At 45.2% G+C, this 24,204-nt stretch overlaps 2 long non-coding RNA genes across 3 annotated transcripts in view; one reads left to right on the forward strand and one right to left on the reverse strand.

The window, feature by feature from the left end:
- The window catches only part of LOC122237449, a 137,299-nt gene that overhangs the window by 27,122 nt on the left and 85,973 nt on the right, over positions 1-24,204 (forward strand). The gene's annotated exons all lie outside the window — the stretch shown is intronic.
- On the reverse strand, positions 17,956-21,465 carry LOC122237450. The gene is made up of 4 exons (XR_006216045.1): positions 21,402-21,465; positions 19,264-19,440; positions 18,911-18,998; positions 17,956-18,508 (listed from the first exon to the last, which is right to left on the reverse strand). It is a non-coding gene; the product is annotated as an uncharacterized LOC122237450 (long non-coding RNA).

Here is a 24,204-nt window from a genome sequence, read left to right on the forward strand (position 1 = left end):
TTTGCATTTGTTGATGGATGTGATTTAATATGATTGGAAACGTGGGTCAGTCAAGTTGGAAATGACCCAGTCACCTTGCAGTGTTTCAGAGGGAGGCAGGGCCTGGTGAGATCCCCTGATGGGAATCCTTCCAGCCCCCTGCTGCCGGGTCCTGGAATTCTTGTCCACAGCACACTAGGAATTTTAGCGGGTGTAATAATGATCCCGTGATTCAGAGGTTCAGCGTGAACACGAGCAATTTCCTCAATTCAGTTCCCCACCGGGGAGCATTTCCTGGTGAGAGCTCGGAGTGTGTTTTCTACCACCTCCCTTAATTCGGGCACTTCTTAATTCAGACCCCGTGCAGGCAGCCTGCGTGGAGGGCACCGGTCTCGGACCAGGCTGACTGCAGCGGCCGTGGGATTTCTTTCAAAGAGCTGTGGAAAGGGGCGGGGCTGGGGTCCTCGGTACCCTGAATTGGGGGATGGGGCGAGGAGGAGGACCCAATCGAGTATGTCCGGGGCAGAGCACGTGAGGAACCCACCTGCAGCTGACAGTCACTAGCTGTCGTTTTGGGGGAAGTTGGGTGAGATTTGAGAAGCAAGGAAACACAGGAGCCACCAGCGTCACATGACCACGTACAGTTGGGCCGCCCTGAGACCCTAGGGCCCTCATCCTAGAGATTTCAGAGCTTGTATCAGTGCGTTCTTAATCTGGAATTGGTCTCTAGACGTCATCAGAGCCGGAGCCTTTATGTGGGATCAGAGAACGGACCGGCCTCTTCGTGGTGGGGTCGGTGGGGGGGAGGGGGGGGGGCTTCTCCCTCGGCTGCTCCCGCCCCGGGCTCCTTCCCCCGCCCCGTGTGGCCCCTGGGCGTCACAGCAGCCGCGTCCAGTGCAGACGCAGCAGGTCGTTTGCAGCTTAGCCGTCAAGGACCCGAGCCGCGCGCGCGTTGGAGGAAGGAAGCGGAGACGTGCGGTGGCCGCGTGCAGTGTCAGGGTTCACGCCAGCGTTCACGGAGCCCTTCGAGCGTCCTAAGCGATCTTCTCACTCATTGGCTCGTTCAGCCCTGACACAATCCTCTGATAGCGTTATTATCGTTTCTATTTTATAGCTAGGCAGGGGTGCGCCCTCTGGGCCTCGCAGACGCCCACGTGCCTCCCACGTGCCTCCCACGTGGCCCTGGGCTTTGCCAAAACTCGCTTTCCCCTCCAATGCAGCAGAAACTGCACTTTTCAGTGAGACAGCCGCCTAACCCGTGCTTTCTGAGCATCAGTCGCTGGCTGCGTTCCTCGGCCTGCGAGTTCATCGGCTGAAAATTGTGCAGACATGCCCGAAGGTGCTGTGGGAGCCACTGAGGGGACACAGGGGTCCTTTCCTTCCAGGATCAGTGGTCCACACAGTGAGCTGGGAAACGGATTCCAGTGGATACACAGATAGAAGCAGCCTATGGCTTCGTCCTAGGCGAACAGGCAGGATTTGGATGGAGATGGGGGAGGGGCAGAGAGCCCAGGAGGTGGAGGGGACAGTGTGGACCAGTGCCCAGGGGTGCCTGTGCCTGGCCTGTTTGTTCCGTGGAGAATGGCGTGTTGCTCTGTTACTGGACGGGAACAGCTGTGAGAGCAAGAGCCTCAGAGCGCTGGGAAGTACCTTGAATCACCAGGCTGTTCCGCCTTCTCTCCTCCTGCTCTCCTGCCTCCCGCAGAGCCCTCCTCACCTGCTCATCAGGTTTCAGTGTTAGTGACAGAGCCCAGGTATTTTGCAATGTCTGGGAGTCCTCCCCACCTCCATGCTGCAGCTGAGAGCCTCCCTTCTTCCTGATGGATATTTTGTCAGTCACAGAGCTAAGGAGCGGTGGGGTCAAACAGGTTAGACTGGGAGCGCGTGGGTGGCTCGGTGGGGTAAGGGATTTTGGTTCAGGTCATGATCTCACGTGGTTCATGGGTTCGAACCCTGCGTCAGGCTCTATGCTGACAGCTCAGAGCCTGGAGCCTGCTTCAGATGCCGTGTCTCCCTCTCTCTCTGCGCCTCCCACGCTCTGTGTGTGTCTCTCAAAATAAATAAATGTTAAAAAAAAAAAAAAAAAGGTTAGACTGAACAAAAGTTGTTCAGGTAGACACAGAGCATAGAAAGTAGGTGGAGACGGTCAGCTAGTCCAGCATAAATTGTAACTTTGGCATCTTACTGGTACCGGATCCCTGCGCTTAAAGGCAGCGGCTGTGCAAAAAGCAGTTAGGGTGAGTGAACAAAACAAAACAAAACACCCCTGGCATTGGCATCAGACGGCACGGAGTTCAGACTCTGGTTCTCCTGCTTATTAAAGAGGAGACTGTAAGGAGCTTACTAGTTTAGCTTGGTTTCCTACCTCACGAATTCTTGGGTGCAAAGTGCCCAGCCCACAGCCCCATAAATAGATGTATTCTCACATCGCCGGGCTGGTGTCTGTTTCTGCAGCATCATGACTTCTTATTTCTGGGTGCTTCCAGACTGTGACCTAAACCAGCATCTGAACTGTGCTTGAAGTTCTGTGGGAAGTCTCGGAGCCGGCTATGTCTGGTGTGCCGGCTGTTGGCCCGAGTGTGACAACGTTAAATATAACATCTGATGATTTCGAAAGAGCCTGGGGAAGAGGCCGCGTCTGGCAGTGCTGTCGTCTTTGGTGCCGCGTCTGTCCGCGGCCCTGTAGCCTTGCAGTTGTGGGCAGGCCACCCGTTGGCCTGAGCCTCCTGGTCTGTGAAGCCGGCATGCTGGAAGGGACCTCGGAGGGGCTTCCAGCTCGGGAATGCTGTGCCTCTGTCGCACGCTCGCGGGGGGCAGCGATCCAAACTGCGGTTGCCGTTCCTTTCCATATGGCGGGCCGCGTGCCACCGCGTCCTGGATGCATCGCGGAAGCACGTGCCGGCCCCAGTAGTTGTGTGGACCTGCGGTGAGGGCCCGGGAGCAGCCCTGGGGCCTGGATAGGGAGGTGGTGGCCGATCGGAGACCCAGCCCAGGCCTGCACTCGTCTGGGGCACCCGCTCGTCTGGGAACGTGCCCGCCCCAGGATCCACGATTCCGGGCCTGGGTTCCTCGCTGCTGCCAGGCATTCTGTGCTGGGAGGCGCCCAGGATAGGCCGATGGGCATCTTGTGTCCCCGGGAGCCGGTTTTGAACCGACTCACCCGACCAGGATGCGTCCCGTGGATTTGTGTTCAGGGCTGACTTGAGCATAATACCGCCAGCGGCTGCAGGAGAAAAGAGACGAATATGTATTAATCCCAAATGCTTGTTTTCTGAAAATGACGCTTCTGCTGGTTGCCTGTCGTGGAACCACTGAGTCACCACTTGGGACCCGACGAACACCCCGCATCGTCGCCTCGTTTATTCTAAGGCTCAGTCTACAGGCACCTCTTGTGAAGCCCGTTTCCTCCCCCCCCTCCCTCCACCCCCGCCCCGGGGCTGTGTTGAATGATGAAGTAAGGAAATGAACCCGACCTGCTCTCTTCTGGTCTTGCCCCCTCCCCATGTCCTTGCTGCCCTTGTATTATAGCAGCACCTGACTTCGCTCAACAGACAGCGTTTTCTGAGCACCCACTAGCTGTGAGACTCTCAGGACCCCGGGCTTTTGTCCTAGGCTCCTTTTGTGCTCTCTTGGCTCTACAGTAAGTTTAAATTCCTAGAGGGCAGTCACTTCTCTTTGTTTCCACATCCACAGTACCCAGCCAGCAGGGGTTTTGTTAAATATTCTTCTAGTGTTTTAAAAAAAAATAATAACAAAACAACACTACTGAACTAAAAAGCAAAACCCAGGGGTGATACGTAAGTGGTGAGAAGTTCCACCCAAGGAAAATAAGCTTTATTTCTAGTGGGGAAAGTGGCATTAATAGCTACGGCTACCATTTAACGTGGCATGCACTTACTACCTCTGACACCCTTACCAGTCCTTTAAGATGGGTATGATTCATCCCACTTGAAAGATGAGGACTCGGAGTCCTGCTCAGAGTAATACATGTAGTCAGTTGTGATGTGAGTTATGGTTGTATTTCAGACTTTTTCAGACTTCAAAGCGGTGGTGTTTTGTTAAGCTCTGCCGCTTAGTATTTCCATTCATGGTGTTCATCTACCTGCACGATTTAATGTAAAAGACCAATGTGTGGATGTTTCTGGCACCTGCATTACGAACGGGTGTATACAAGCACAAGATAGAGAGATTTCCTTCTCACGGGTTGGGCATGCGCTCAGAGTGTGATTAACGGGTCAAAAAAGTGTATGATAAGTGCCAGATAGGAGGCACAGGGGACATGTGTGTTGTCTGAAATAGTTCTGTTGAACATTTGTGTTTCTTTATAAAGCTAGTGGCACAGCTAGAAACTGGTGCCAGAAACATTTCTGAGAGCTAGATTTTAGTTTCCTCTCTCTTGCTGATGAGTTTGACCTTGTGATCCTAGTTATCTATCTGTGAAATATGGGTGCTACAAGTTGCCCACCCATCTTGGCCTGATTACTTCAGTTTGAATTAATAGAACCAGTTGGTTTTGAGAGAGCTCATCTGTACAGTTCATGCCTTGGGAGGGGAGGGGTGTTCAGGCTGAGCTGGTCTGGGGCAATGAAAAGAGCATCCCATCAGATTTTTCCTTCCCTCCAACAGAAAGCCAGGAGAACATTAAGGATTAGGGCACCCCCTTTTAGTAAATGAAATACCCCCCTCCAAGACCTCTACATATCAAAACCTTGGGAGTCAGAGGTCACACACCTGCACATACTAATGAGATTCATTAACTCCAGGAGACCAGTGAGGTTTGCAAAGGGACATTATTGTGGCTATTCTCTCCTTTGACAAAGGAGCCTCCATTGTCACTTTGCCTTCCTTCTGTCCCTGTCTATCATCAAAATAGAGTGGGGGCAGCCCCTGGAGAGAGGACCCCTTCCACTAACTGCTTCCTGGAACTCTAAGAGGCTCAGCTGTTCCATGGACAAAAATGAATGCAGCACGTGGCCCATAGCTGGAGGAATATGTTTCTCACCCCTGGGAGAAACAGCCAGTCCACGCAGATTCTGGATCCTCTTAGATGCGTGGAACCCTCAGTAACGGTGGTGGCTATTTTGATAGCGTGTCCCTCTTTAGGGACACAAAGACTTCGGTCTGGAAAACAGTGCCTGTTTCCTATAGCTGGTGGGAGGAGGTGGCTCTGAATTACAATCCATTCAGGATGTGCCTGCTGTCCCCCAGGAGGGTGCAGGTGATGGCCTGGGGCACAAGACTGGAACTACATACCTGCAGGCTTAGGGCAAGAATTCAGCCCTTCTAACTGGGTGCCCGAAGAATGGAAGCCATTGAAAACCAGCTGGGCGCTTCTCAAGCAAGGAGTAGGAAGGAGGTTTGGGTCTGCCCTCAAGCTGGGAGGACACATCTCCCCCTACCTGGCCCTGTTAGGGGCTGTCTAACCAAAGCCACCTGTCCTGTCTTTGCAGGTCTGATGGAGTTTGCCAAGCTGATACAGGAACGTTCTTGTGCTCTTATATATCGGGTTCCCGTAAATATAAAATATCAAGGGCTTTCAGCTGGGGGAGTGGGGGTAGAAAGCAGCAAATCGATGTTACCCAAAGTTGTTTAAAATGCTTTCAGGGAGCTATTCGTCTTTTGGCTGCTGTTACTTGTTTCCCTGCTTGTTTAGCAAAGTATTTTAAAAACAATATATGCTCACGGAAGAGAGTATGGAAAATTACATAAAGTTTAAAGAATATAAGAAAAGATAATCTGGGATTGTACTATCAAGGGACAACCATATGAATATTTTGCCTTATTCTCTAGTCTCTGCTGAGAGAGATTACTGAAATCTCTAAATGTGCGTGCGTGTGTAAATCATTTTTCCTAAAATTGTATTTTCTACTTAACTTAAATTCTGTCTTTTGAACTCAGTATTCTAAAATAAGCCCTCTGTGTGTTATTAAAACAATTTTGTCATCATATTTTTTTTTTCTGGCTTAATAATACTACTTTCTTTACCACATTTTTTTTAGAGGGATTAAAAAAACCTACCTCAAAAGGAGCATTAGTTTGAATATAAACAAGCCCAGTTGTCCTCAAGCATTTTTTTTCCCCTCCAGGGAGAGACATTCCGTTTGTTTCTGTTTACAAGTTATAAAATGTTTCCTTCTTTTGTGACTTTTGAGGGGGAGGGGTGCCAGATTGTGACACTGCTATTTGCTGTTTCATTCCTGGTCCCTCTGGTGTAACTGTGGCACCTCTGTTCCTTCCCGCAAGTGCATAGCTCTTCAGATCTAATCTCTGTGCACATTTCTCAGTGAAAGTCTTACCGCCTTGTTTGTTAGTCTTCATCAAACTGGTTTTTTTCTAAGTGATTTTCGGGGGACATAAATTCCCTTTATCACGTAAAACGCCTGAAACCGGGTCAGGCTCCGTGCACAGTCCCCAGCGGGAGGGTCCACCTGCTTCCTTATATCTCATGTGATGCTTGATGGCCTCCCCCCCGCCCAACCCCAGCTTCTCTCCCTCGCACACTGTTGGCTGGAACAGAACGTTTCCATGCAGGTGTGTCCTAACCCAGAGGCCTGGGTTTAAGGATTTTGTAAAAACAAACGAGCAATGAGCATATTCAGTGCCATACGATTAGATCTCAAAATAGCAACTCTAGATTTTTTAAAATAAAAGACACCCTACCCAGTGGAAGCGACAAGATTCCAAAAACACCTACAGTGTAACATTTCTACATTAGTAAAAAAATAAAATAAAATAAAATAAAATAAAGATACAAGTAAAGAAGTATTGGCAAAGGGAAACAAAGTGATGCAGTTTAGGCAGGGGCTAACTCACACACACACACACAAAAAATGACCAAAGAGATAAAAGCAGCGGAAGTGACAAGAGAACAATTTTCTCTTCTCTAGAAACACCTGTACAATGAATGCCAAGGAATGGGAAAGAAAACAAAACAAGCCACAGGTTTAATCAGCTTTCATCTCTTAATTGTGAGATCATGCGTGGATCGGAATAGGGTTTCCGCAGCAGGAGCATGGCCGTGGTCATGGAGCAGGGTTTCATGGTCAGCATGGCTACACACAGCCTGGTCTGCCCAGGACCATCTCTGTTCTTACATTAACTGCTTGCGTAGTTAGTAAGAGCCTTGGCTTTCACTCTCAAATTGTAGCAGTTTGGACATTAAGTTATACGGTCTCTATAATAGCAAAACTCCAGTGTTTGTGCTGTGAAAAGTAATCAGTGAAGTCACTGGTTTCATTCAAGGTTTTTTGGGATGTGAAGTCAAAATGACAAAACAAAACTCGATGTATTTACATCTACAGTTCAGATGTCCAATGACCTTGGAGAGCTGTCTGGATGAGGCTCTCAGGAAAGCATATGGAATGAGGTATGGAGAATGAAGTTACCATCATGATTATAATAATGACATGCTACATTTGTAGAGCTGTTTCCGGTTTCCAGAGACCTTCCAGATTCTTGGGCTCATGTGTCCTGTGATGTTGAGTGGTCTGCAAGGAGGAGATGACAGTGTAATGACGCTGGGGGGAGATGTCAACCCGCCTCTGCTGTCGGGTTTGGTGACCCCACAGTGGGGATGGATGCCGTCCCTCACTGGTTCTGGAGGGAAGGGAATGAAAACGGACTGGAGCACATTCAGAGAAGGGTTGGGGCTTCAGAGGCAGGACGTTACTGAGGAAAGCCTGAGGCAATGAAATCTGCATGTCAACATGGAGTTATGAGTATCGGTACCCGCAGCTGTAGCTTTGGAGAAACAACTCAGGGGCGTGCATTTAGCGAAGATGAACCGTTTACTGTGATTAGTAGAAAGAGGGCCAACGGAAGGAAAGCAGCTCCTTATGAAAGCATTCTGAGATGATGGGACTGATCGTCTGGAAAAAGGTGGCTGGTACCCAAACTCTTTAAATTTGTCGCTGGAAAAGTAAATTGAGTCTATAGAGTTTTTCTTATGTTTTCCTCTCTAGCATGCACCGTTAATGTTAATAGAGTGATAGTATCCATTATTAACCCTTTATCCAAAGGGTTTTTTTGTTTTTTTTTATCCAAAGGCACTTTTTCCCCCAGAGAAGTAATTGAAAAAGAAATGAATATTCAAGGGCACAGGGCTTAACATTCCAATGTCTACATTTTCAGAGGGTGTCAAAGAGCTGGTGTCCAAGGCCAGCTTCTACCGCCTCGGGAGAGTTTTACTTCCCACTAGCAGAAAGATAGGTTCAGTTATTCAGATTTAATCCACGTGGGAACCACCGTGGCAAGGGACCCCGCGCTGTTTGCATTCATTTCAAGGAGAGAGCACGAGGCTGTCGTTGGCTCCTGGCTCCTCTGGAGGAGAAATCAGGGCACACTGAGTCTGTGACTTGCAGGGTGACCCAGTTCGTCGAGGAAGTCATCTAGGAAGTAAAATGAGATGTTGGGAAGTCTGACCCCGCTTTGGTTTCCAGTTTAACCTTACCGCTGGTGAGGTCTTAGGCCCGTTTGTTAATCTACACGGGGTGAGGGTGAAGAGGCAGACTCAGGAAGTTTGCCGAGAAACTCAAGTAGCTGTTATCTTCGAAGGACGGAGAGCCTCGCATAGAGCCCGTTCTCTGCCTTTGGTTGTGCTGTGATCCACGGCCAGTGGCATTTTGCTCTCCGGACTGAGCCTCCGGGCTCCCTCCTTTCCTGGACCAGGTTCGCAGCTGGGAGAGCCCTCAGGGACAGGCCCTGTGCCAGCTACAGTCTCTCTGCCAAACAGCTCAGTAGTGTGTGTGACTTTATTCTCGTTAATCACTCTTCATCAACGTAGATTTTAATACAGTAGCGAGGTGGTCTTTTATTTAAAAGCTTTAGGAGAAAGTGAAGTGAGAATGAGCTTGAATCAATGACCCAACATAGTGTCATTTTAAATTTCTCATCACTTCAAATAAATAGAACTGGTTTTCTTAAAACATGTACCTAAAGTTTTTACTCTTTTAATTAACCAACGGACATTTCCTGCTCGTGCCTTACAATTTGAACTCTCTTTATAATAGTTGCCAGGTTGCAGCAAACTTTTGGCTTTGCTAGGCTGCTCCGTGAAGCGGGAGTTTCACTAAGGACTTTGTGGGGGGACCCAGGAAATGGTTTCCATTGTACAGCATATGGCAAAGCCTCAAGAATCCTCCTTCCCCATATCTGTTCTTTCCCAGATGCTCTCTCAGAACAGCAGGGGATCCACATTTTTGTTTCCAAATCCCTTCTTGCCTTTGCCTCAGGCAGCCTCTGCGTTTCCCTAGTTCAGACGTCCTCCTTCCAGATCTTTCTCTGACATCTCTTCACTCTGCTTTTTCTATGTAACAATGAAGCTCCTTCTTCTCTTCTCCAGTTTATGTGTTCTAGTCTGCACCTTTTTCCTTCATCCCTCAGAAAATAAAGACCCTTCCTTAGGACGCTCTGTCTTTAGATACTCTGGGTGTTTTAAATAATAATGAATTTTTGAAAATTCCTTTGACAGTAAAGTCACTCAGTGACATTTATTGGAGCCCAGGACTGATTAGCCAGTTGTATTAAATATCATCAAATATAAATTCTATGGGATAAGAAAACTTAGTGTGCACTACAGTTTTAAAAACATTTCATTTACCAAAATAGAGTAGGAAAGGATCTATGGCTCTGTTTACTTTCATGGTCTGGACATTCTCTTTCTGGTATCTTCTGCTCGTTTACAGAATTGGTGTTTATATATTCTCTGGATTAACAATTGCCCATTAACTAATAGCTCCTGTGAATAGAGGATTGGATAAACAGGGGGGAAAGGTGGGAGAGGGGAGGACCGGCTTTAAAACACTAGTAAAACACTGAACAACTCCTCACCAAAATACCATATGCGCTATGTGGGAATGAAGCTCAGGGATGCCCATGGCTCTGGCTTATGCTAGGGGAGGCCACGCTGTGCAGTGGTGTATAGGGTTCAGGGGTTGGATGCCAGATTTGGATGCCTACTCAAGCACTTAGCGGCTTGTAACTTTCAGTGAATTACTTCATTCTCTCTCTCCTCCTCAGTCTCCTAAGACAAGAATAACAATACCACTGAGTTGCGTGGCTTCCACGGGAAAAGAGGTAAGTGCGTAGAATTTTCCCTGGCACCTTGTAAATGCTCAATAAATGTCGGCTGTCAATTTTACTGTAGAGTACAACTTGAACTGTGTCTTCAAAAGGCAAACCCGGTGACGTGCTTCCTCAGACTGCATTGCGGTGGCGAGTACTAGAGGGTGCATCATCCCCAGGGTTCTTGAAGACTTCAGGATCAGAGCCAGGCATAGCTAGTGTGGAACCATGCAGCACGGGTTTAATTTTTTATTTTATTTTTTTTAATGTTTATTTATTTTTGAGACAGAGAGAGACAGAGCATGACTGGGGGAGGGTCAGAGAGAGGGAGACACAGAATCTGAAACAGGCTCCGGGCTCTGAGCTGTCAGCACAGGGGCCCGATGCGGGGCTCGAACTCACGGACCGCGAGATCGTGACCTGAGCCGAAGTCGGCGCTCAACTGACTGAGCCACCCAGGCGCCCCGCAGCATGGGTTTAAAGCACGTTGCAGGCACCGCACATTATTCCCTAAGTTCCAGTAGGGCATCCCCCGATCTTTCAAAGTTGCTCTGCAGTCCACATCCCTGCCTTGACCTAGTCCACAAAGATTTGAGTGTTCACTGTCTACCAGACTGCTTGGTGTAGGAGACATAAAAAGCGATCAGAATGCACAATGTCTTGGCTCTCTCACTTGCATCCTGGGAGCCGGGGAGACAGAAGTAAACAGATAAACTTGCAGTCTATAAGGATTTTATACTTTTGAAAATTATGCTGTTTTTTGGTTGGACTTTTTATTTTCAGATCACGATAGATTCACACGTTAGAAATAACTCAGCAGATTGATTCCATGTACCCTTGACCCCAGTCTTCCTGACTGGTAACATCTTACAAAACTATAGTATATTATTGCAATCAAGATATTGACATTGGCTCAGTCAAGGCACAGAACATCTCCGTCACCGCCAGCATCCCTTATGTAGAAAAGCCACACCTACGTCCCTCCACCCTCCAATCCCCGAAAACCACTAATCGGCTCTCCTCTTCTCTGAATTTTGTCATTTCAAGAATGTTTTGTAGATGGAACCTTTTGGGATTGGCTTTTGTTCCCACTCAGCATGATTCTTGGGAGGTTTATCCAGGTCTTGGCATGTATCAGTAGCGTGTTTCTTTTTATTGCTGGTAGTGGTATTCTACGGTAAGGATGTGCCACAGTGTGCTTAAACATTTACCCACTGAGGGACATTTGGGCTGTTTCCAGAGTTTTGCTTTTATGAATGAAGCTGCTACGAACACGGGTATATACAGGTTTTGAATACATCGTAAGTTTTCATTTCTCTGGGATGAATGCTGAAGAGTGCGATAGCTAGGAGTACGGTAATTACATGTTTAGTTGTTTAAGAAACTGATAAACTGTTTTCCAGAGTGCTTGTACCATTTTACACTGCCCTGAGCCGCGTATGGTTGAGTAAGCTTCTCCATATCCTCACCCGCGTTTGGTGTTGTCACTTATTGTCATTATTTCTTTTAACTATTCAGATGGGTGTCTAGTGATATTTCACCGTGGTTCATTTTGTATTCCCCTAACGGATGATGATGCAAAACGTCTTTTTTGATGTGCTTTTTTTGCCCTCTGTATATCCTCTCCAGTGAAATGTCTCTTTGTGTCTTTTGTAGATTTTTTAATTGGATTTTTTTTTAAAAGGTTGAGGTTTGAGAGCTGTTTATATACTCTAGAGATTTGTCCTTTGGTAGATACATGGTTTGCAAATATTTTCTCCCAGTCTGTACCTTGTCCTTTTATCTTCTTTCACAGAGCACGGGTTTTAAATTTTGATGACATCTATATTTTGCTAATTTTTCCTTTGATAGGTTATGCTTTTGGTGTCAAGCCAAATAAATCTTCACTTAGCGAGATCTCAAAGATTTGCTACTGTTTTTTTTTTCCTGTAAATTTTATATTTTTATGTTTAAGCCTGTTACCCATTTTGAGTTATTTATGAGGTGAAGATTGCAAAAAATGTAGGACTGCAATTGACTTTTGCATGTTTACCTTGTATCTGTGATCTTACTAGTGGTTGGAGATTTTTGGAGATACTTTGCCCCAGCCTCCCTTTTATTAACCTGTGGATGTGCACTTAATCCAGTACCATCGGTCAAAGAGGTTACCCTTCCTCGCTGAATTCCTCCTTCGCATTTATCAAAAATCAGTTGGGCATATTTGTGTGTGGCTGTTTCTGGGCTTTCTGTTGTGCTCCATTGACCTATATGTCTATCTTCCACCAATACCACAGTCTTGATGGTAGCTTATATGATGTCTTAAAATCATGCAGACTGACGCCTCCCACTGTATATTTATTTTAAAAATTATTTTAGCCACTGTGCTCCTCTTGCCTTTTCATATACAACTTAGAGTGATCTTGTCCGTATCTGAAAAAAACTCTCACTGGGATTTTGATTGCAGTCGCATTAAACTTGTATATCAATTTGGGGTGAGTTGACATCTTTACTACGTTGAGTCTTCTAATCCACGAACATGGCATGTTCCTCCATTTATTTACTTACATGTTCTCTGATTTCTTTCATCAGTGTTTTGTAGCTTTTAGCCTATAAGTTCTCTATTTTATTATACCTATACCTAAGTACTTCCAATTTTTTGAGCAGTGGTAAATAGTATTGTATTTTAATTTCAGTGTCCATAGGTTCATTGAGAGTTTTACAGAACTACAATTGATTACTTAATATTTACCTAATAGCCTGTGATCTTGCTGAACTAACTTATGCTCGGTAGTTTTTGGACATTCCTTGTAAGTGTCTGCCTAGTTAATCGTGATACCTGAAAATAGGGATAATTTTATTTCTTCCTCTCTGAACTGTGTCCCCTTTATTTTATTTTATTTTATTTTATTATTATTATTATTTTGCCTTATTGCATTGGCTAGATCTTTTGGCACTGTGTTGAATAAGAGTGTTGAGAGTGGACATTCTTACCTTGTTACCAGTCTTAGGAAAAACACATTCAGTTTTTGACCACTAGTTGTAATGTAAACTGTAGGGTTTTTTTGGAGATGTTCTTTATCAAGTTGAGGAAGTTTCTCCCTATTCCCATTTTTCTGAGAGATTTTACCATGAATGGGTGTTGCGTTTTGGCAAAAAACTTGTCTCCCTCAAGTGATAAGATCTTTGGGATTTTTCTTCTTTAGATTGTTAATATGGCAGATTACACTGATTGATTTTCAAATGTTGAACCAGCCTTGAATACTTGGAATAAAACACACTTGGGTATGGTATCAATTCTGTTTATATTTTAATGAATTCTATTGGCTAGTATTTTGTTAAGAATTTTTACATCTATATTCATGAGGTATATTGGTCTGTATTTTACTTTCTTTCAGTTTTTGGTTTTGGTATCAGGATAATGAGAATAGCTTCATAAAATGAATTAGGAAGTATTCCCTCCTCTTCTATTTTCTGAAAGAGTTCTGTAAATATTTAGTAGAATTTTCTGGTGAAACTGTCTGAGTTTGGCAATTTCTACTTTGAGGCTTTTAAAAGGCACATATTTAATTTCTTTAATTGTTACAGTGATATTCAAATAACGTATTTGATATCCAGTGAATTGTAGTAGTTTATGAGTTTTGAGTAATTGGTCCATTTCATCTAAGTTGTTAAATTTATGAGTGTAGAGGGGCACCTGGGTGGCTCAGTCAGTCAAGCATTGAACTGTTGATTTCAGCTCAGGTCATGATCTTGTGTCTCATGGGATTGAGCCTTGTGTTGGGCTCTGTGCTTAGGGCACGGAATCTGCTTGGGACTCTTTCTTTCTTTCTCTCTCTCTGCCCCTCCCCCATTTGTTCTCTCTCTCTCTCTCTCTCTCTCTCTCTCTCTCACCTCAAAATAAATAAACATTTAAAAAAGATGTATGTGTGGAATTGTTCATAGTATTCCCTTCGTATGTTTTGGTTGTATGCAAGGTCTGTGGTGTGTTTTATATTTCACTCCTGATATTGGTAATTTGTCTCTTCTGACTTACTGGAGGTTTATCAATTTTATTGATTTTTTTTAAAGAACCAGTTCTTTATTTCATCAGTTCTGGTTTTTTTTTTTTTTTTTTTTCCCAATGTCATTGATTTCTGCTCTTGTCTTTAGTTTTTTCCTTTTTCTTGTTTTGAGTTTATTGTCTTCTTCCCTTTCTAAATAAATTCTTGAGATGGGAGCACAAATTATTGTTTTGAGACTTTTCTTCTTTCATAATATAAATATTTAGTGCTGTAAAGTTTTCTTTCAGCACTGCTTATGTCCCACAGATTTTGGTATGCTGCATTTTTATTTTTATTCAGTTCAGTTTTTGAAAAAATTTCCTTGACACTTCCTCTTTGACCCATGGGTTAGTGTGCTATTCAGTTTCTAGGTGTTTAGATATTTTTCTGTTATTGATTTCTGTCTTGGCCAGATAACCCACTATGTATGATTTCAATTGTTTTTGATTTTTTGAGGTTTATTTTATGTCTAGGATACTGTCTATGTTGATATCATGTTCTGAGAATTCTTGAAAAGTATATATGTTCTGTTGTTTTGCCAGAGTGTTGTATTAATACCTATTAGATCCTTTTGTTTTAGTCCTTATATATATATCCTTGATGATTTTCTGTCTAGTTCTATCAGTTGTTGAGAGAGGGATGTTAAAGTCTCCAGCTGTAATTGTGATTTGTCGTTTTTCTTTTCAGTTCAGTCAGTTCTTGCTTCACATATTTTACAGCTTGTTGTTTGATGCGCACGTGTTTATGATTTCTCTGTCTTTTGGTGAATTTGTCGTTATATAATGTCCTCCTGGTAATTTTTTTAGTTCTGATATCTATTTCATCCGATATTAATATAGCCACTCCTGCATACTTTTTGATTTATGTATGCATGGTATATTTTCCCATACCTTAATTTTTAGCCTGCCTATATCATAGATGACCCAACGAGAGCATACCTAGAAGTTTCTCCCTCACTGTCACACATCCACGCCAACTTGCTGTCCCTGCTGGTCCATAGTCCTTTATTTAGTCCATTCTGCCAGTCTGTGTCTTTAATTGATAGGTTTAGACCATTTATAGTTAATGTAATTACTAATATATTAGGGCTGAAGTCAGCCACTTTTGTGTGTGTGTTCTGTTTATTCTGTTTTTGTTTCTTTGCTTTATTTTTCCTGTCCTCACATGGGTAAATATGTTTAGACTTACATTTTGATTTATAGAGTTTTTGAGTGTATTTCTTTGTATTTTGAGTCATTTATTGCTGTAGGTTGGTCAATTGGTCTATTTTTCTAGGTCAGTCTGTTTTTCAGTCATCAATTTAAATGCTACTGGTGTCGGCATTTTACCAGTTCAAGTGAAGTGTGGAAATCTTACTTTCTTTTACCCTTCCCCATCAACAATATAATTGTCTTAATTATTTCTTATACATGTGTTTATAACAAGAGCACCAGATAGTGTTCTAATTTTTGCTTCAACTATCAATCATAAATTAGGAAACTTAAGTAGAGTGAGAAATGCATTGTACTTGTTCTTATTTTCACTCTTTCTGTATATTGTTCTTTCTTCTTTCTGATATCCAAAGATTACTTCTTTTATCATTATCTTTCTGTTCAGAGAAACTTCTTTGTACCCTTCTTTCAGGGTACGTTTGCTTGTTACAAATTCTTATTTTCCTTCCTCTGAGAATGCCTTGATTTCTGTTTCTTTTTAATTTTTTTTAATGTTTATTTTTGAGGGAGAGAGACAGAGAGAGAGTGCGAGCAGGGGAGGGGCAGAGAGAGGGGGAGACACAGAATCCTAAGCAGGCTTGGACCCCTGAACCTCAAGATGATGACCTGAGCCGAAGTCAGGCGCTTAACCAACTGAGCCACCCAGGTGCCCCTGCCTTGATTTCTTTTTATTTCCTGAAGGAAATTTTTGCCAGATAAAGAATTACGGGTTGACAATTCCTTCCCATCATTTGAAGAATGTTGTGCCACTTCTTTCTGGCCTCCGTGGTTTCTGATCAGAATTCCACTGCCGTTCAAATTGCTTGCCCATGTAGGTGAAGTGTTGTTTCTCTCTCACTGCTTTCAAGATTTTTTTTCTTTGTCTTTAGTTTTGAGACCTTGTCTATGATGTGTCTTGATGTGGGTTTCTTTGGGTTTATTCTTTTTGAGGTTTGTTCAGTTGTTTTGAATCTTCATTTTTTTTTTTTTAAACTAAATTTGGAGATTTTATTACTTCTTCAAGTCATTGTATCTTTGAGTGACTGGTCAACCTTGCCTTCTCTGTTTTCTCTAAGATTCTGATGACATGAATATTGGGTCTTAGGCCCATAGGACTCTAAGTCTCTGCTTGTTTGTTTCTTCTACAGTCTGTTTTCTCTCTGTTGTTGAAATTGGGTAATTTATTTTGTTCTATCTTAAAGTTCACACACTTTCCTCTTTCCCCCCATGCGTTGAAGTATTTATTTGTTACTATATTTTTAAGTGCTAAAATTTAAAGTATTTTAAGATAATAATTATAGGTACACTTTTAAAAATGACACGACCGTAATAAGCCATGAGATATTCTGAAAACCTCCTTGTTGAGAAGGCCCCTGGATCAGTCATATGGGCGGTAGGTTCATCCAATCAGATTTCTTCCCAGGCAGAATTCTGGCACATTAGATTTTTCAGATATGATTTTTGCAATCTACTATCTATTTTCTGGTATATTTCGAGAGAATTATATGATTTTTACAATAATAGTTCTCAAGTCCAGTTGGAAGACATTTAAAAACACCATTGCCATCCTCAGCTGCGCAACTCTGGTTACCTGTAGGGGAGCACATAGCTTGGTCGTTACTTTCAGTTATTCCCCTAAATAAATCAAGGTCATCAAGCCTTTCCTCTCCAGGCTTAGTCAATTGCCTTTGCTGATTCTTGGATGAGCAGCATCTTAGAGATCTAACAGTTGAGTTTCAGTGGCATCTGGGATGTCTTTGGTATACCCAGGCCCACCGTGGACCACAGAGGGACATCCAGGGAAGACCTCCCCTGAGGGATTGTCATCCTTGCCCCAACCCCCCATCCTTCAGCATGTGTGGCTCTCCCTTGCTTCCCAGTGGATGAGTTCCAACACTCTCTGCCCAGCTCCAGATGCAGCATCCCCGAGCCACTGGAGGCCAGCAAGTGCCAAGCTTAGTGTACCTTGTCCCCCTCCGCAATAACCTTGAGGTCAAGCAAAGGCAGGTTTTATCGCATAGTATCAAAATAAACCAGTTTTGTACCTTTGTGAACCAAATTTGAAATAGAGACTAAAAAAATACACTTCCAGGATAAAACCAGAATGACAGTTTTAGAAGGAAGGGATCTAAAGAGGAGTTTGGCCTTGAACCAGTGTCTGCATCTTTCTGCTCCCTTATAGTTTGAGGGAAAAAAATACACCTGTCATGATTATGTGAGGATTAAATGAAACAGTGCAAGGTCTGGTACTCAGTGCATGATGTTGCATATTACATCACTGTTGCCTCCTTAATTAAGATCCTTATTGTCCATAACACCTAGCACGTTTTGTGGGATAGACTAGTGCTTCATAAATCTGGTTGAGTGGACTAGACCACGTTTAACCGATCCGGGGACCTTCTCACACAGGGGCTTTGAGAATGTCTCTTGGCTTTTCGTGGCCTTGGTATTTAAAAATATATATATCATTATTACCCGGAAACACTTTAATAAAATGAGCACAAACTTGATTCAGTAACTGTGGGCTCATCCATTTGTGGGTCAGATCATTTTGGAAGCTATAAACCATAAGTTGATAGAATGTAAAACAATGTAAATCTTTTTAAAGAACAGATTTTTAAAGTTAGAAAGAGCCTTACTCTTTGCACGTAAGCCACCTCTCACTTGAGGCAGAAATGAATCTGGTATTTCAGGCACGGCTTCAATGCACTATTCATTTGTTCATTCGTTCATCCACTCAACAAATATTTATTGCGCGTGTACTATTTTTGATGTGCTTTGTTTGGCACTGGGAAAAAATGGCCTTTAGGAAAAGTAAAATTGAGTGGAAGAGACACGTGAAACAGTAGACACCCGCATTAAGTGCTGTCATACCCAGTATTTATCGTGTGTTTGTTCTATACGGGGAACTGTTCTGTGTGACTTACTCGTACAGGCTCATTTGGTTCTTGGAACACATTGTGAGGCAGGGCACTTGGACGATTGTATCCTGATCATTCCCGTTTTGTAGCTGAGGAAGCCTTAGACTCTGTCACTAACGAAAAGCAGAGGGGCCTCCAAAGCAGGTAGTCTGAGTCCAGAGTCTTGGGTTTTAAAGACCGTGCCATGGAAGAGGCTAGAACATGGTGAAGAAGCGCCTAATTCGGGGGGCAGGGGATGGCCCAGGCTTGGTCCTGTGAAGTGGTGCCTGGGAAGCGGGCATGGGACGCTCACTGTTTCTAGAGACAGGCTGTTAGCTGTTACTTCGTGACTGTATTCCTGAAAAATAAGAACCCACAAGACTAAATACTTCTAAATGTTACAAAAGGAGGGAGGGAGGGGGTGGGAGTGAGCAACCCAGGGAACAGGCGACAGTGGGGAGACACGAGAGCAGTCTGTGAGAAAGTCCGTGAGAAGCGGGAAGCTCTTCTCATTCTCACGACTGTGTCATCGAGGCACGTGCTCCAGAATTCTCCATTTCCTCAGTTTTCCACCATCCATGCGCCCTGCGCTCCGGCCTCCGCCCAGGCCGTGCTGTCTGAGACACTCAGGCTCAGTGCTGTTTCCCCGGGGGACGGTGTCCTGACCCCCTGTGTGGTATTGAACCTCCATCATTTGTTCTGATATAACCCTTTGTAGCTCTTATCACAACTATAATTACGAAATTATTTGGGTAATTACCTGAGTGCCTGATAAATATGCATTCCTTTTCCATGATTGTAGACTCTGTGAGGACAAGGACAGTCTCTTTTTTTCACCCTTATCCACCCTAGTATAGTCAGAGGAAGTGCCTGTTAAGGGATGAACTGTGTCCCCCTGTTCCCAAAAAAGATGTGTTGGAGTCCTAAACCCTGCTACTTAGAATGTGACCTTATTTGGAGATGAGGTCTTTCCTGAGGGAACCTAGTGGATGAGGTCATAGGGTGGGCCCTAGTCTGGTCGCTGGCGTCCTTATAAAAAGGGGCACGGACATACGTGCACAGGGGGAGCACCACACGTAGACATCCGCGCGCAAAGGGGCACCACACACAGACCTACATGCGTGGCGGGAGCGCCATGTGAGGGTGAAGGCAGAACTCCATCACCCAAGGAACACACAGGAGTGCCAGAAGACCACCTGAAGCCAGCGGAGAGGCCTGGAACAGAGGCCTGGAACAGACTCTCCCTCACGGCAGACCCACACTTTGATCTTGGGCTTCCGGCCTCCAGACCTGTGGGAACAAACTATCGTTTCTGCCCCCAGGCTGCGGTGCTTTGTTATGGCCCAAGGAGCCAATACATTGCATGATCAACATCTGTTGACAAAAGAAGGAAGAGGTAATCCGTGGAATCACACAGCCCTTTCCCTTGCTTGGAATGAGGGCTCCATCAAGGTTTGTTGCTGATAGGACGTTTAACGTGTGCCACGTTTTATTTGTTTGTTTTTGGGGTTTTTGGGGTCGTATGTCTTATTGTTAAAGGCAAACCCAGAAAAGTTTAACTCTTTGTATAGACCTTAAAAAACCTAAAATGGCATTTTAACGTCCCCAATATTTTGATTATCCTCCACCCCCTGGATCTTTGGCCTGAGAGTGGGGAGTGGGTCAGAGGTTGCTGGCGTCACCAGAGACCATGTGTGACACTAGCTATGAGCAGAAGATCCCACACGTCACATGTTGAGGAACCAGCATTAAACTGTAAGGGGAGAAGTGTGACTCATCCATGCATTTGTGATGATCCTGTCATGCACGGATTGGTACCTGGCAGGCTTCGTTTTCTCTAGGATTTCTGCCACCAGCTGTCACTACATACTTTTCAATTTGCATCATCTCATCACTGCCAAGAACGAAGTACCTCTGTGTGGCTTGTAATTACAGAACTGCTCCTGTGGCCCCCTCCCCAAGTCCCTAGAGGTTACATTTGCACATTCTGACAAGTAATTTCTTGATTTTGTTTTCTGTACCAATCATTGAAGGTTTCCTGAACATGCGTCGCTGTAAACAATGAATTCTCAACTTCGGAAAGTACTTCTGCCTCTGACAGTATAATTGTTCTCTTGGTTTCCAGGCTTTTCACCTTTTACGAAATACGATGCTTTCTCTACATCTTGTCTAAATGCAGGTTTGAAAACATTGGACTGGTTTATATGCTACAGAGCTAAGTCGAATTAGAAGGCAAATGTGATTTTTGCAAATATGTGCAAAAGCCTTTGCAGAGACAGCTCAGGCTTCTTAGGCCGGTGCCCCTGGCAGCTGGAGACTGATGTCCCGGGAAGCGGAATGCAAAGGAGAGGCAGGGGTTCTCTGGAATGCCATTCGGGAACCTGGGCACTCAGCCTCTTCTCTAGATGCCATTTCCTGATTGGCCCTTTGGCCAAGTGCTGAGTACCTTGACTGCCTTGGGGGCTACCTTGCATTTCCCCTTGCCTGTTGTATGGTTCATGATGGAGCCCCAGCACCTGGAATGTAGCCACTGTGTGTGCACTCCTTGTCCAAGGCGAGCCCCTGCCTGTTCTCTTCACCCCCCCCCCCCCCCGACCAAATCCTTATTCTGCCACTGGCACCTGTCCCGTCTCTTCGGGCTCTGCCTCTTGCTTTTCTCTGACTCTTTTCCCTCAGCCTGTAAACATGTTAAATTATGCCATCCTGGACCGAAACAAAACAGAACAAAACCCTTCTCCTCAAGGAAGGACCCTCCTCTCTCATTTCCTTTCTTGAAAAACCTTTCTTGAAAGTCTGTCTAACCTTCTCGTTTTCCCTCTTCGCCTTCCGTTCGCTTCAGCCCCCTGCACTGTTGCCTCGCTATACCTGCTGTTAGTAAGGAAACCACTAGCTTCCTGGATCGGGAGACTTCTTGCCCTCATCTCACTTGACCTTTGGCAGTATTTATCAGTGAAGCCGGAGCAGCCATGTGCTGAGCTGAAACCAGGGGGCGGGAGAAATCGAGGAAACAGGGGCCCATGGCAGGGGGAGGTCAGCGGCAGGCTCTGTCTGTCTGGTGGTCATCCTCTTGAGCGAACCGACTTCCCCTTTTCCCTTTAATTTCACCTTAATTGGGGGTTGTCTTACGATTCGTACTGCTGTCTTTCTCTTCGTTTTCATTTTCTTCTGTCATCTCATCATGCCTACTCACTTTTATCTTCTTTCTGGACCACATCACCATTTTCCCCCAGCTTCAAGTACCGTCTCCGTACCTTGACTTCCAACTCTGTCTCTTCACCAAGGGTCTGTTTGCTGAGCTCTAAACCTGTATTTCCAAAGCTGTCAGCGGACATGACCCCAGCAAAGTTTTACAGGCACTTGGCATTAACGTGTCACAAGGGGAGTTTGATGATGTCTTCAAAACTGCCCCTCTCTTTGTATTCCTTGTTTTAGCAAATGGCGGGACCACCTGTCCTCAGCCCTAAGCTGGGATCTTGGGTATTTCTCTGATCTCCCTCTATTGCCTTTCTCATGTCCAGTGTTATCAGATGTGGTCCATCCTTCCTTTCTTGCCCCTTTTCCATTTGCACTGCAGTAATTTGGGTTTTTCCTTTAGCATCTCTAAAGCCTGTTAATTAGGATGTAGCCCAGCACCTTTTTTCTTAAAGTGCCAGTCACCTGGAGATCTTGTGACAGTGTGGATCCCAGGTTTAAAAGTCCGTGATGGGACCTGAGAGTCTGCATTTCTGGGGAGTTCCTGGGTGATGCTGCTGCTGGTCATGGACCATACCCTGAGTAGCCGTGGTCCCCACAAGTACTCCCTTCCCTCGGATCCCCGTCCCTGTGTCTTGTCACTCCCGCACTGTCCGTGAGGAAGTGTGGTGGCTGAGAGCCACCACGAACGAACGAGCAGTGTGCTCTGCTCCCTGAGTTCCTTCCCCTCCGGCGTGCCCTCGCTGGGGGACGCTTTGCTGTGTGTGTGCTAACGAGAAGAACCAAAAAAGAGGGAGGTTCTGACAGCGTGAACTGTGCGTGGCTGCAAGCGGTGACTGGGAGTGCGAAGTGTCAAGAGGGTGACTTTTGAGTCGCAGACGAGGGCACCTGGCTACTGAGCCCCGGGGGGGAAAGAAAGGGGGCGGGAGGCCTTTCCGAGGAGGAGTCGCGTGATGGCTCTTCCTCAGTATCTGCCAGATTGCTTTGTTGGTGGAAGTGACAGAGGAGCAGAGTCCTGCCCCGTATTAAAGGCACACTAACAGGTGGAATTGTGCGGGGCTGGGCTGCACCGCGATGTGGGAGCTGTTCCCCCGGCAGCGTGTTCACGACCGCGTTGCGTGGCTTCTGTGGATGTGGCTCCTTCACGGCACAGGAGGCTGGACCAGATGACCTCCGGTCGCTGCCTTCGGCCCCATGCCAAGATCGTGCCTGCTTTAGTGAGGAAGCCTTGTGACGGGTGCTGCCGTAGGGGACGCTTCCGCGGTCACAGATGTCGGTGAGTAGATGGGACGGGTGGCAGGCATCATCAGGAGAGGTGTTCTTTGAGTCACGCTGCCTCTCCTGAATGCTGACCGTTTATTCTCCTGCAGTTTTCTAGGATGTTCTGTGGCTCAGCCATCTTGTAGACTAAACCACAGTTTGTCAAAAATTTCCGTAAAGGGCAAGGTAGGAAGTTTTCGGCTTTGGGGGCCATAAGGTGTCTGTCTTGACTACTCAACTCTGCTGCTGTAGCTTGAAGGCCGCCCGGAGACAATCTGTAAATGAATGAGCGTGGTGGGTGCCGAAAAAAAGTTTATTTACGAAAACAGACAGCAGGCCCAGTTTGTCCCAGGAGATTCAACAACCCTGTAGAGCAAACTGACTTTGTGTTTAATTTGATACGTTGGTTGAAACACAGAAAACAGATCCAGCGTATGTTGATTGGATTTCTGTGATGGGCATGTGACTGTGTGTGTCTATTTGTATGATGGTTTAGAAGATGTCCATGTGAGTGCTAGTTACGTTTTGGTTGGTGTAGTGAAACATCAGCTCCGAAGATTAGTGTTACATCTTGTTTCTGCAGAAGACTTCAAAAGCCACCAGCAGAGCAAAGGGAGAAATACATGTTGACCTTCAAAGCTGTAACTTTACTATCAGGATTGTTCATCTTTAAAGATACTGTTTTGATTCTCAGAAGACGCTTTTTTTAACGTCAAAATAAATAGCATTTGACATTTTCAAATATAATTAGTGTTGAGCATTCAGTAGAGGGTGGGTAGGAGAAGCATCTGGGCATGTGGAGGAGGAGTGGTTTCTGGTACCCCTGTTTGTTGCACTTTGGGGACGATGGCAAAAGGCGGCAACGGCCGTATCTTTGTTCCGTTTACTCTCCAGCTGTAAACACGTGATGAATCATCTCACGGACGGCAAAAGACTCTTCCCAGGACCAGCAGTGATGTCCACGTGTTCACAAGGGCTTAGGTATCCCAACAACGTGGCGGCCCTAACGAGGCATTCTCTGGGCTTGGCCACTTACAGGGAGCTCACCAAGAAGCCTCCGGACTTTCTGCTTCTGCTGTTGACTTTGTAGCTAACTTATGACCTTTGGGTTGGTGTGGCCCGGTTTTCTTCCTAACAAAAATGAAGGAAACGGTGCTTGTGAGTTTGCAGAGCTCTTTGAAATTTCAAATGCATGTATTATCAACATGCAAATTATTATAATTCTCTCTCAGTTGCTGCCTTCTATTTACAAACAGCTGAACCTCTTCCTCCCACTTCTGGATGAGACATAGAAAGGGCACAGAAACCAGCCTCAGAAGCTCCAAAGGAAACGTGTGTTGTCTGCAATGTAGAGCTGAGTGCTACTTCCAGAGTGTAAGAAAATGCAGGTTGCATCGTACGAAGTTTCAGGCTAATCCCTCCATGTGTAGGGGTGTAGAGGGGTGAATGTAATTTAGCCATAAATGCTTTTCAATTCAAATTTGAACCTAGGGAGCTATCTGAGGCAAACTCATTTTTCAGAATCTTCATTCTCTGTAGTTTCTTGGGATCGAAATTGCTTTAGAAAAACGTCATGTTTTATTTTTAACCAGCTGAAAACAT

Source organism: Panthera tigris, chromosome A3, assembly GCF_018350195.1.
Source record: "Panthera tigris isolate Pti1 chromosome A3, P.tigris_Pti1_mat1.1, whole genome shotgun sequence".
NCBI classification, from domain to species: domain Eukaryota; kingdom Metazoa; phylum Chordata; class Mammalia; order Carnivora; family Felidae; genus Panthera; species Panthera tigris.